Here is an 11,436-nt window from a genome sequence, read left to right as displayed (position 1 = left end):
GAAACCTATCTGTTCTCACTCCAAGGGCGCCCATACGACAGACAGTTTGTACAGGGGGTGGGGGACGGCTGAATCTGGAGGTATGGTGTACTTTTAATATTTTGGAAGACGAATAGCGAGCTTGTAAAGAGGCCATAAACAGATTTGAAGTTCCGAACCTGGTAAAGACGTGTGTAATACAGACCTTTTGACTCGATTTCTTGCAAGAAAAACACCTGATAACATTGCGTTTTCTACTTTCCCTGGGAGCCCCGAGTACAGGCGAAACACAACACCTGCGACGACAAGACATTCCTTACAGAAAGTAAACGCTCACTGTCGTGGCCTAATAAACAGCCTACAGCGGTTCTCGTCCCATCACCGAATTTGAGCAACGCTGGCCCCCGTTGTCAGTGTGGCCGCCTGGGAGCACAAGTGGCTGTTGCCTAGAATTTCTCTTCCCCGTTTTCGGTACAGTTGGCCACGTCATTTCACATCCCCGCAAGCTCCTCAAGTGCCGCAAGTCTGCAAGTCTCGGGACGCTACGCTAGACGCTTGCTGCCGGCCCCCTCATGTACCTGGCCACAGACGACAAAGCGTTCGGCTGGGCGACGCCTCGTGTACGCCGGCTCGCGCCACCGCGGTCGCCGCGCGTGCAGGGAATGCCGCGCCGTCCAATTGCGTTTGGCGCGCATTCCCCTGATGGACAGAGAAAGCCAAAAGTCGCCGTTCGGCCATTAATGTGGATGTCGTACCAGAGTTAGACCGCTTGTGCCATCTCGCGGCTGCCGCTGCTACTACTGGTGCGCGTCCCCCGCGCTTATCGAAGAGACAGTGTGCTCTGGCTCTGGTCGACGCAGACGTGTGGTACGCGCGTAGCGCGAGTGCTGCTGCGTTTGGCAGTCCCTTGCGGAACACGTTGCTGGCCGAGTGCTCAGACGCACTAGTTACCGACTGCTACCACAGAATACTGCGTTTGCAATTGAAATAGACACCGGGACAGCGCGAACGCAAGTCCCGACTACCAAAAATTATGCGCCCGAGTTACTCACATTTGGAGTAATCGCGGGGGTCAGCTCGACCGAAGTGCAATGGAAGAGCCTCACCCCGGAGGAACCGCCTTCATGATCACGGTATCCCCTACGCCAGGTAAGTATGCTTTCGTCGCGCCACAGGCGAGAATTTGTAGTGCCTCGCGCTATCGAGATGTAACGAGAGCTCCTGACGTTTCCGCAATCGGCGAACAGAATGGTGGCCGTCCATGTACCTGTCTCCTTACAAGAGAGCTATTGGCTGTCGAGTTAGATGGCAGACAGTCGCAACAACGCTCCTCTGCCGAGAAAAACGATGCATTTTGTGCGAGCAGCACCATACGGCTCGCGGCGCCGGCCGCTGCTGGGGTTAATTTACCGTTCCCTCCGGAAGATGGCGGGCCAAGTCCGGGTTGCCGCCTCCGGGCCCTCCTCTCCGTCTCCAACGAGCCCTCTTCCTCGGCTGTTGAAACCGCGAATGCGATCTGCGGAATGAGTGCTTTTTGCAGCCACAATGCAAGCCACACTTTACTTTCGCTCCTTCCAGGAGAGCCCTTAGTGCTAGCAAATACGGCAGCATTGTCACGCGCGGTCGACTGTCGCCGAGCAACTGAAGGACCACAGCTCAGACTGTCAGATGTTCTAAGAGAGCTGGATGCACTCGTGAGTGTTGTGCGCGACGAACAAACAGGACGTCAGTGAACTCAAGAACGAACATCAGCCAGCACGTTCGACATTCGACGCCGAGTAACAGAAGACACTTAAAAGGTAACACTTCTTTTTGCTTCTCCTTCCGAGTAGGACGTGGAAAGCTCGATCGAATATTTGTGCAAATTTTCATTCGGAATATGGACATATTTCCTTCGCGCATAAGAGAGAAAAATAAAGTCTCATTCATGACAACATTTCAGCTGTGTCGGGTTGATTTCGAAGATGCAGATTAATTGTGCGGTATTTGGTAAACGATTGATACCTTGTAGCAATCTTGGCTTAGACGTGGATTAGGTAAAGATAAAACTAAATTGCTTTTTGTTTGTAAACACAACACGTCAGGTGTGTAACAAAGCGATGGGAAACAAGGAAGTCTCTTTTCTGTGAATGTAGTGATGCAACAACGAATTCACTGAGGGCTACCCGTTTCTGCAATTAGTAATTTATTGAAACTGCCGCTATTACGCGTCTGTCAATGTAGAACTGTGTGTGTTACAGAAGGCACTGTTCGGATATTTTGTCAGTGAGTAGGGAGAAATTGTGTTTTTAATTACACTTGTTACAGAAGAGAGAGAGAGAGAGAGAGAGAGAGAGAGAGAGAGAGAGAGAGAAAAGAAGAGTTTTATGTTATTTCCATTCCATTCGAAACCTATCTGTTCTCACTCCAAGGGCGCCCATACGACAGACAGTTTGTACAGGGGGTGGGGGACGGCTGAATCTGGAGGTATGGTGTACTTTTAATATTTTGGAAGACGAATAGCGAGCTTGTAAAGAGGCCATAAACAGATTTGAAGTTCCGAACCTGGTAAAGACGTGTGTAATACAGACCTTTTGACTCGATTTCTTGCAAGAAAAACACCTGATAACATTGCGTTTTCTACTTTCCCTGGGAGCCCCGAGTACAGGCGAAACACAACACCTGCGACGACAAGACATTCCTTACAGAAAGTAAACGCTCACTGTCGTGGCCTAATAAACAGCCTACAGCGGTTCTCGTCCCATCACCGAATTTGAGCAACGCTGGCCCCCGTTGTCAGTGTGGCCGCCTGGGAGCACAAGTGGCTGTTGCCTAGAATTTCTCTTCCCCGTTTTCGGTACAGTTGGCCACGTCATTTCACATCCCCGCAAGCTCCTCAAGTGCCGCAAGTCTGCAAGTCTCGGGACGCTACGCTAGACGCTTGCTGCCGGCCCCCTCATGTACCTGGCCACAGACGACAAAGCGTTCGGCTGGGCGACGCCTCGTGTACGCCGGCTCGCGCCACCGCGGTCGCCGCGCGTGCAGGGAATGCCGCGCCGTCCAATTGCGTTTGGCGCGCATTCCCCTGATGGACAGAGAAAGCCAAAAGTCGCCGTTCGGCCATTAATGTGGATGTCGTACCAGAGTTAGACCGCTTGTGCCATCTCGCGGCTGCCGCTGCTACTACTGGTGCGCGTCCCCCGCGCTTATCGAAGAGACAGTGTGCTCTGGCTCTGGTCGACGCAGACGTGTGGTACGCGCGTAGCGCGAGTGCTGCTGCGTTTGGCAGTCCCTTGCGGAACACGTTGCTGGCCGAGTGCTCAGACGCACTAGTTACCGACTGCTACCACAGAATACTGCGTTTGCAATTGAAATAGACACCGGGACAGCGCGAACGCAAGTCCCGACTACCAAAAATTATGCGCCCGAGTTACTCACATTTGGAGTAATCGCGGGGGTCAGCTCGACCGAAGTGCAATGGAAGAGCCTCACCCCGGAGGAACCGCCTTCATGATCACGGTATCCCCTACGCCAGGTAAGTATGCTTTCGTCGCGCCACAGGCGAGAATTTGTAGTGCCTCGCGCTATCGAGATGTAACGAGAGCTCCTGACGTTTCCGCAATCGGCGAACAGAATGGTGGCCGTCCATGTACCTGTCTCCTTACAAGAGAGCTATTGGCTGTCGAGTTAGATGGCAGACAGTCGCAACAACGCTCCTCTGCCGAGAAAAACGATGCATTTTGTGCGAGCAGCACCATACGGCTCGCGGCGCCGGCCGCTGCTGGGGTTAATTTACCGTTCCCTCCGGAAGATGGCGGGCCAAGTCCGGGTTGCCGCCTCCGGGCCCTCCTCTCCGTCTCCAACGAGCCCTCTTCCTCGGCTGTTGAAACCGCGAATGCGATCTGCGGAATGAGTGCTTTTTGCAGCCACAATGCAAGCCACACTTTACTTTCGCTCCTTCCAGGAGAGCCCTTAGTGCTAGCAAATACGGCAGCATTGTCACGCGCGGTCGACTGTCGCCGAGCAACTGAAGGACCACAGCTCAGACTGTCAGATGTTCTAAGAGAGCTGGATGCACTCGTGAGTGTTGTGCGCGACGAACAAACAGGACGTCAGTGAACTCCAAGAACGAACATCAGCCAGCACGTTCGACATTCGACGCCGAGTAACAGAAGACACTTAAAAGGTAACACTTCTTTTTGCTTCTCCTTCCGAGTAGGACGTGGAAAGCTCGATCGAATATTTGTGCAAATTTTCATTCGGAATATGGACATATTTCCTTCGCGCATAAGAGAGAAAAATAAAGTCTCATTCATGACAACATTTCAGCTGTGTCGGGTTGATTTCGAAGATGCAGATTAATTGTGCGGTATTTGGTAAACGATTGATACCTTGTAGCAATCTTGGCTTAGACGTGGATTAGGTAAAGATAAAACTAAATTGCTTTTTGTTTGTAAACACAACACGTCAGGTGTGTAACAAAGCGATGGGAAACAAGGAAGTCTCTTTTCTGTGAATGTAGTGATGCAACAACGAATTCACTGAGGGCTACCCGTTTCTGCAATTAGTAATTTATTGAAACTGCCGCTATTACGCGTCTGTCAATGTAGAACTGTGTGTGTTACAGAAGGCACTGTTCGGATATTTTGTCAGTGAGTAGGGAGAAATTGTGTTTTTAATTACACTTGTTACAGAAGAGAGAGAGAGAGAGAGAGAGAGAGAGAGAGAGAGAGAGAGAGAGAAAAGAAGAGTTTTATGTTATTTCCATTCCATTCGAAACCTATCTGTTCTCACTCCAAGGGCGCCCATACGACAGACAGTTTGTACAGGGGGTGGGGGACGGCTGAATCTGGAGGTATGGTGTACTTTTAATATTTTGGAAGACGAATAGCGAGCTTGTAAAGAGGCCATAAACAGATTTGAAGTTCCGAACCTGGTAAAGACGTGTGTAATACAGACCTTTTGACTCGATTTCTTGCAAGAAAAACACCTGATAACATTGCGTTTTCTACTTTCCCTGGGAGCCCCGAGTACAGGCGAAACACAACACCTGCGACGACAAGACATTCCTTACAGAAAGTAAACGCTCACTGTCGTGGCCTAATAAACAGCCTACAGCGGTTCTCGTCCCATCACCGAATTTGAGCAACGCTGGCCCCCGTTGTCAGTGTGGCCGCCTGGGAGCACAAGTGGCTGTTGCCTAGAATTTCTCTTCCCCGTTTTCGGTACAGTTGGCCACGTCATTTCACATCCCCGCAAGCTCCTCAAGTGCCGCAAGTCTGCAAGTCTCGGGACGCTACGCTAGACGCTTGCTGCCGGCCCCCTCATGTACCTGGCCACAGACGACAAAGCGTTCGGCTGGGCGACGCCTCGTGTACGCCGGCTCGCGCCACCGCGGTCGCCGCGCGTGCAGGGAATGCCGCGCCGTCCAATTGCGTTTGGCGCGCATTCCCCTGATGGACAGAGAAAGCCAAAAGTCGCCGTTCGGCCATTAATGTGGATGTCGTACCAGAGTTAGACCGCTTGTGCCATCTCGCGGCTGCCGCTGCTACTACTGGTGCGCGTCCCCCGCGCTTATCGAAGAGACAGTGTGCTCTGGCTCTGGTCGACGCAGACGTGTGGTACGCGCGTAGCGCGAGTGCTGCTGCGTTTGGCAGTCCCTTGCGGAACACGTTGCTGGCCGAGTGCTCAGACGCACTAGTTACCGACTGCTACCACAGAATACTGCGTTTGCAATTGAAATAGACACCGGGACAGCGCGAACGCAAGTCCCGACTACCAAAAATTATGCGCCCGAGTTACTCACATTTGGAGTAATCGCGGGGGTCAGCTCGACCGAAGTGCAATGGAAGAGCCTCACCCCGGAGGAACCGCCTTCATGATCACGGTATCCCCTACGCCAGGTAAGTATGCTTTCGTCGCGCCACAGGCGAGAATTTGTAGTGCCTCGCGCTATCGAGATGTAACGAGAGCTCCTGACGTTTCCGCAATCGGCGAACAGAATGGTGGCCGTCCATGTACCTGTCTCCTTACAAGAGAGCTATTGGCTGTCGAGTTAGATGGCAGACAGTCGCAACAACGCTCCTCTGCCGAGAAAAACGATGCATTTTGTGCGAGCAGCACCATACGGCTCGCGGCGCCGGCCGCTGCTGGGGTTAATTTACCGTTCCCTCCGGAAGATGGCGGGCCAAGTCCGGGTTGCCGCCTCCGGGCCCTCCTCTCCGTCTCCAACGAGCCCTCTTCCTCGGCTGTTGAAACCGCGAATGCGATCTGCGGAATGAGTGCTTTTTGCAGCCACAATGCAAGCCACACTTTACTTTCGCTCCTTCCAGGAGAGCCCTTAGTGCTAGCAAATACGGCAGCATTGTCACGCGCGGTCGACTGTCGCCGAGCAACTGAAGGACCACAGCTCAGACTGTCAGATGTTCTAAGAGAGCTGGATGCACTCGTGAGTGTTGTGCGCGACGAACAAACAGGACGTCAGTGAACTCCAAGAACGAACATCAGCCAGCACGTTCGACATTCGACGCCGAGTAACAGAAGACACTTAAAAGGTAACACTTCTTTTTGCTTCTCCTTCCGAGTAGGACGTGGAAAGCTCGATCGAATATTTGTGCAAATTTTCATTCGGAATATGGACATATTTCCTTCGCGCATAAGAGAGAAAAATAAAGTCTCATTCATGACAACATTTCAGCTGTGTCGGGTTGATTTCGAAGATGCAGATTAATTGTGCGGTATTTGGTAAACGATTGATACCTTGTAGCAATCTTGGCTTAGACGTGGATTAGGTAAAGATAAAACTAAATTGCTTTTTGTTTGTAAACACAACACGTCAGGTGTGTAACAAAGCGATGGGAAACAAGGAAGTCTCTTTTCTGTGAATGTAGTGATGCAACAACGAATTCACTGAGGGCTACCCGTTTCTGCAATTAGTAATTTATTGAAACTGCCGCTATTACGCGTCTGTCAATGTAGAACTGTGTGTGTTACAGAAGGCACTGTTCGGATATTTTGTCAGTGAGTAGGGAGAAATTGTGTTTTTAATTACACTTGTTACAGAAGAGAGAGAGAGAGAGAGAGAGAGAGAGAGAGAGAGAGAGAGAGAAAAGAAGAGTTTTATGTTATTTCCATTCCATTCGAAACCTATCTGTTCTCACTCCAAGGGCGCCCATACGACAGACAGTTTGTACAGGGGGTGGGGGACGGCTGAATCTGGAGGTATGGTGTACTTTTAATATTTTGGAAGACGAATAGCGAGCTTGTAAAGAGGCCATAAACAGATTTGAAGTTCCGAACCTGGTAAAGACGTGTGTAATACAGACCTTTTGACTCGATTTCTTGCAAGAAAAACACCTGATAACATTGCGTTTTCTACTTTCCCTGGGAGCCCCGAGTACAGGCGAAACACAACACCTGCGACGACAAGACATTCCTTACAGAAAGTAAACGCTCACTGTCGTGGCCTAATAAACAGCCTACAGCGGTTCTCGTCCCATCACCGAATTTGAGCAACGCTGGCCCCCGTTGTCAGTGTGGCCGCCTGGGAGCACAAGTGGCTGTTGCCTAGAATTTCTCTTCCCCGTTTTCGGTACAGTTGGCCACGTCATTTCACATCCCCGCAAGCTCCTCAAGTGCCGCAAGTCTGCAAGTCTCGGGACGCTACGCTAGACGCTTGCTGCCGGCCCCCTCATGTACCTGGCCACAGACGACAAAGCGTTCGGCTGGGCGACGCCTCGTGTACGCCGGCTCGCGCCACCGCGGTCGCCGCGCGTGCAGGGAATGCCGCGCCGTCCAATTGCGTTTGGCGCGCATTCCCCTGATGGACAGAGAAAGCCAAAAGTCGCCGTTCGGCCATTAATGTGGATGTCGTACCAGAGTTAGACCGCTTGTGCCATCTCGCGGCTGCCGCTGCTACTACTGGTGCGCGTCCCCCGCGCTTATCGAAGAGACAGTGTGCTCTGGCTCTGGTCGACGCAGACGTGTGGTACGCGCGTAGCGCGAGTGCTGCTGCGTTTGGCAGTCCCTTGCGGAACACGTTGCTGGCCGAGTGCTCAGACGCACTAGTTACCGACTGCTACCACAGAATACTGCGTTTGCAATTGAAATAGACACCGGGACAGCGCGAACGCAAGTCCCGACTACCAAAAATTATGCGCCCGAGTTACTCACATTTGGAGTAATCGCGGGGGTCAGCTCGACCGAAGTGCAATGGAAGAGCCTCACCCCGGAGGAACCGCCTTCATGATCACGGTATCCCCTACGCCAGGTAAGTATGCTTTCGTCGCGCCACAGGCGAGAATTTGTAGTGCCTCGCGCTATCGAGATGTAACGAGAGCTCCTGACGTTTCCGCAATCGGCGAACAGAATGGTGGCCGTCCATGTACCTGTCTCCTTACAAGAGAGCTATTGGCTGTCGAGTTAGATGGCAGACAGTCGCAACAACGCTCCTCTGCCGAGAAAAACGATGCATTTTGTGCGAGCAGCACCATACGGCTCGCGGCGCCGGCCGCTGCTGGGGTTAATTTACCGTTCCCTCCGGAAGATGGCGGGCCAAGTCCGGGTTGCCGCCTCCGGGCCCTCCTCTCCGTCTCCAACGAGCCCTCTTCCTCGGCTGTTGAAACCGCGAATGCGATCTGCGGAATGAGTGCTTTTTGCAGCCACAATGCAAGCCACACTTTACTTTCGCTCCTTCCAGGAGAGCCCTTAGTGCTAGCAAATACGGCAGCATTGTCACGCGCGGTCGACTGTCGCCGAGCAACTGAAGGACCACAGCTCAGACTGTCAGATGTTCTAAGAGAGCTGGATGCACTCGTGAGTGTTGTGCGCGACGAACAAACAGGACGTCAGTGAACTCCAAGAACGAACATCAGCCAGCACGTTCGACATTCGACGCCGAGTAACAGAAGACACTTAAAAGGTAACACTTCTTTTTGCTTCTCCTTCCGAGTAGGACGTGGAAAGCTCGATCGAATATTTGTGCAAATTTTCATTCGGAATATGGACATATTTCCTTCGCGCATAAGAGAGAAAAATAAAGTCTCATTCATGACAACATTTCAGCTGTGTCGGGTTGATTTCGAAGATGCAGATTAATTGTGCGGTATTTGGTAAACGATTGATACCTTGTAGCAATCTTGGCTTAGACGTGGATTAGGTAAAGATAAAACTAAATTGCTTTTTGTTTGTAAACACAACACGTCAGGTGTGTAACAAAGCGATGGGAAACAAGGAAGTCTCTTTTCTGTGAATGTAGTGATGCAACAACGAATTCACTGAGGGCTACCCGTTTCTGCAATTAGTAATTTATTGAAACTGCCGCTATTACGCGTCTGTCAATGTAGAACTGTGTGTGTTACAGAAGGCACTGTTCGGATATTTTGTCAGTGAGTAGGGAGAAATTGTGTTTTTAATTACACTTGTTACAGAAGAGAGAGAGAGAGAGAGAGAGAGAGAGAGAGAGAGAGAGAGAGAAAAGAAGAGTTTTATGTTATTTCCATTCCATTCGAAACCTATCTGTTCTCACTCCAAGGGCGCCCATACGACAGACAGTTTGTACAGGGGGTGGGGGACGGCTGAATCTGGAGGTATGGTGTACTTTTAATATTTTGGAAGACGAATAGCGAGCTTGTAAAGAGGCCATAAACAGATTTGAAGTTCCGAACCTGGTAAAGACGTGTGTAATACAGACCTTTTGACTCGATTTCTTGCAAGAAAAACACCTGATAACATTGCGTTTTCTACTTTCCCTGGGAGCCCCGAGTACAGGCGAAACACAACACCTGCGACGACAAGACATTCCTTACAGAAAGTAAACGCTCACTGTCGTGGCCTAATAAACAGCCTACAGCGGTTCTCGTCCCATCACCGAATTTGAGCAACGCTGGCCCCCGTTGTCAGTGTGGCCGCCTGGGAGCACAAGTGGCTGTTGCCTAGAATTTCTCTTCCCCGTTTTCGGTACAGTTGGCCACGTCATTTCACATCCCCGCAAGCTCCTCAAGTGCCGCAAGTCTGCAAGTCTCGGGACGCTACGCTAGACGCTTGCTGCCGGCCCCCTCATGTACCTGGCCACAGACGACAAAGCGTTCGGCTGGGCGACGCCTCGTGTACGCCGGCTCGCGCCACCGCGGTCGCCGCGCGTGCAGGGAATGCCGCGCCGTCCAATTGCGTTTGGCGCGCATTCCCCTGATGGACAGAGAAAGCCAAAAGTCGCCGTTCGGCCATTAATGTGGATGTCGTACCAGAGTTAGACCGCTTGTGCCATCTCGCGGCTGCCGCTGCTACTACTGGTGCGCGTCCCCCGCGCTTATCGAAGAGACAGTGTGCTCTGGCTCTGGTCGACGCAGACGTGTGGTACGCGCGTAGCGCGAGTGCTGCTGCGTTTGGCAGTCCCTTGCGGAACACGTTGCTGGCCGAGTGCTCAGACGCACTAGTTACCGACTGCTACCACAGAATACTGCGTTTGCAATTGAAATAGACACCGGGACAGCGCGAACGCAAGTCCCGACTACCAAAAATTATGCGCCCGAGTTACTCACATTTGGAGTAATCGCGGGGGTCAGCTCGACCGAAGTGCAATGGAAGAGCCTCACCCCGGAGGAACCGCCTTCATGATCACGGTATCCCCTACGCCAGGTAAGTATGCTTTCGTCGCGCCACAGGCGAGAATTTGTAGTGCCTCGCGCTATCGAGATGTAACGAGAGCTCCTGACGTTTCCGCAATCGGCGAACAGAATGGTGGCCGTCCATGTACCTGTCTCCTTACAAGAGAGCTATTGGCTGTCGAGTTAGATGGCAGACAGTCGCAACAACGCTCCTCTGCCGAGAAAAACGATGCATTTTGTGCGAGCAGCACCATACGGCTCGCGGCGCCGGCCGCTGCTGGGGTTAATTTACCGTTCCCTCCGGAAGATGGCGGGCCAAGTCCGGGTTGCCGCCTCCGGGCCCTCCTCTCCGTCTCCAACGAGCCCTCTTCCTCGGCTGTTGAAACCGCGAATGCGATCTGCGGAATGAGTGCTTTTTGCAGCCACAATGCAAGCCACACTTTACTTTCGCTCCTTCCAGGAGAGCCCTTAGTGCTAGCAAATACGGCAGCATTGTCACGCGCGGTCGACTGTCGCCGAGCAACTGAAGGACCACAGCTCAGACTGTCAGATGTTCTAAGAGAGCTGGATGCACTCGTGAGTGTTGTGCGCGACGAACAAACAGGACGTCAGTGAACTCCAAGAACGAACATCAGCCAGCACGTTCGACATTCGACGCCGAGTAACAGAAGACACTTAAAAGGTAACACTTCTTTTTGCTTCTCCTTCCGAGTAGGACGTGGAAAGCTCGATCGAATATTTGTGCAAATTTTCATTCGGAATATGGACATATTTCCTTCGCGCATAAGAGAGAAAAATAAAGTCTCATTCATGACAACATTTCAGCTGTGTCGGGTTGATTTCGAAGATGCAGATTAATTGTGCGGTATTTGGT

At 51.8% G+C, this 11,436-nt stretch overlaps 5 non-coding genes across 5 annotated transcripts; all 5 read right to left on the bottom strand.

Annotated features, from left to right (window-relative positions):
- Window positions 1–972: 972 nt before the first annotated feature.
- LOC124764137 lies at window positions 973–1,136 on the bottom strand. Its single transcript, XR_007012712.1, has one exon. It is a non-coding gene; the product is annotated as a U1 spliceosomal RNA (small nuclear RNA).
- Window positions 1,137–3,337: 2,201 nt separating this feature from the next.
- On the bottom strand, window positions 3,338–3,501 carry LOC124764136. Its single transcript, XR_007012711.1, has one exon. It is a non-coding gene; the product is annotated as a U1 spliceosomal RNA (small nuclear RNA).
- Window positions 3,502–5,705: 2,204 nt separating this feature from the next.
- LOC124764135 lies at window positions 5,706–5,869 on the bottom strand. Its single transcript, XR_007012710.1, has one exon. It is a non-coding gene; the product is annotated as a U1 spliceosomal RNA (small nuclear RNA).
- Window positions 5,870–8,071: 2,202 nt separating this feature from the next.
- On the bottom strand, window positions 8,072–8,235 carry LOC124764134. Its single transcript, XR_007012709.1, has one exon. It is a non-coding gene; the product is annotated as a U1 spliceosomal RNA (small nuclear RNA).
- A 2,202-nt stretch (window positions 8,236–10,437) lies between these two features.
- On the bottom strand, window positions 10,438–10,601 carry LOC124764133. Its single transcript, XR_007012708.1, has one exon. It is a non-coding gene; the product is annotated as a U1 spliceosomal RNA (small nuclear RNA).
- Window positions 10,602–11,436: the final 835 nt, after the last annotated feature.

The sequence above is a fragment of the Schistocerca piceifrons genome, unplaced genomic scaffold (genome assembly GCF_021461385.2).
Source record: "Schistocerca piceifrons isolate TAMUIC-IGC-003096 unplaced genomic scaffold, iqSchPice1.1 HiC_scaffold_626, whole genome shotgun sequence".
NCBI classification, from domain to species: Eukaryota; Metazoa; Arthropoda; class Insecta; order Orthoptera; family Acrididae; genus Schistocerca; species Schistocerca piceifrons.
This window is presented reverse-complemented; position numbering and strand designations above follow the sequence as displayed.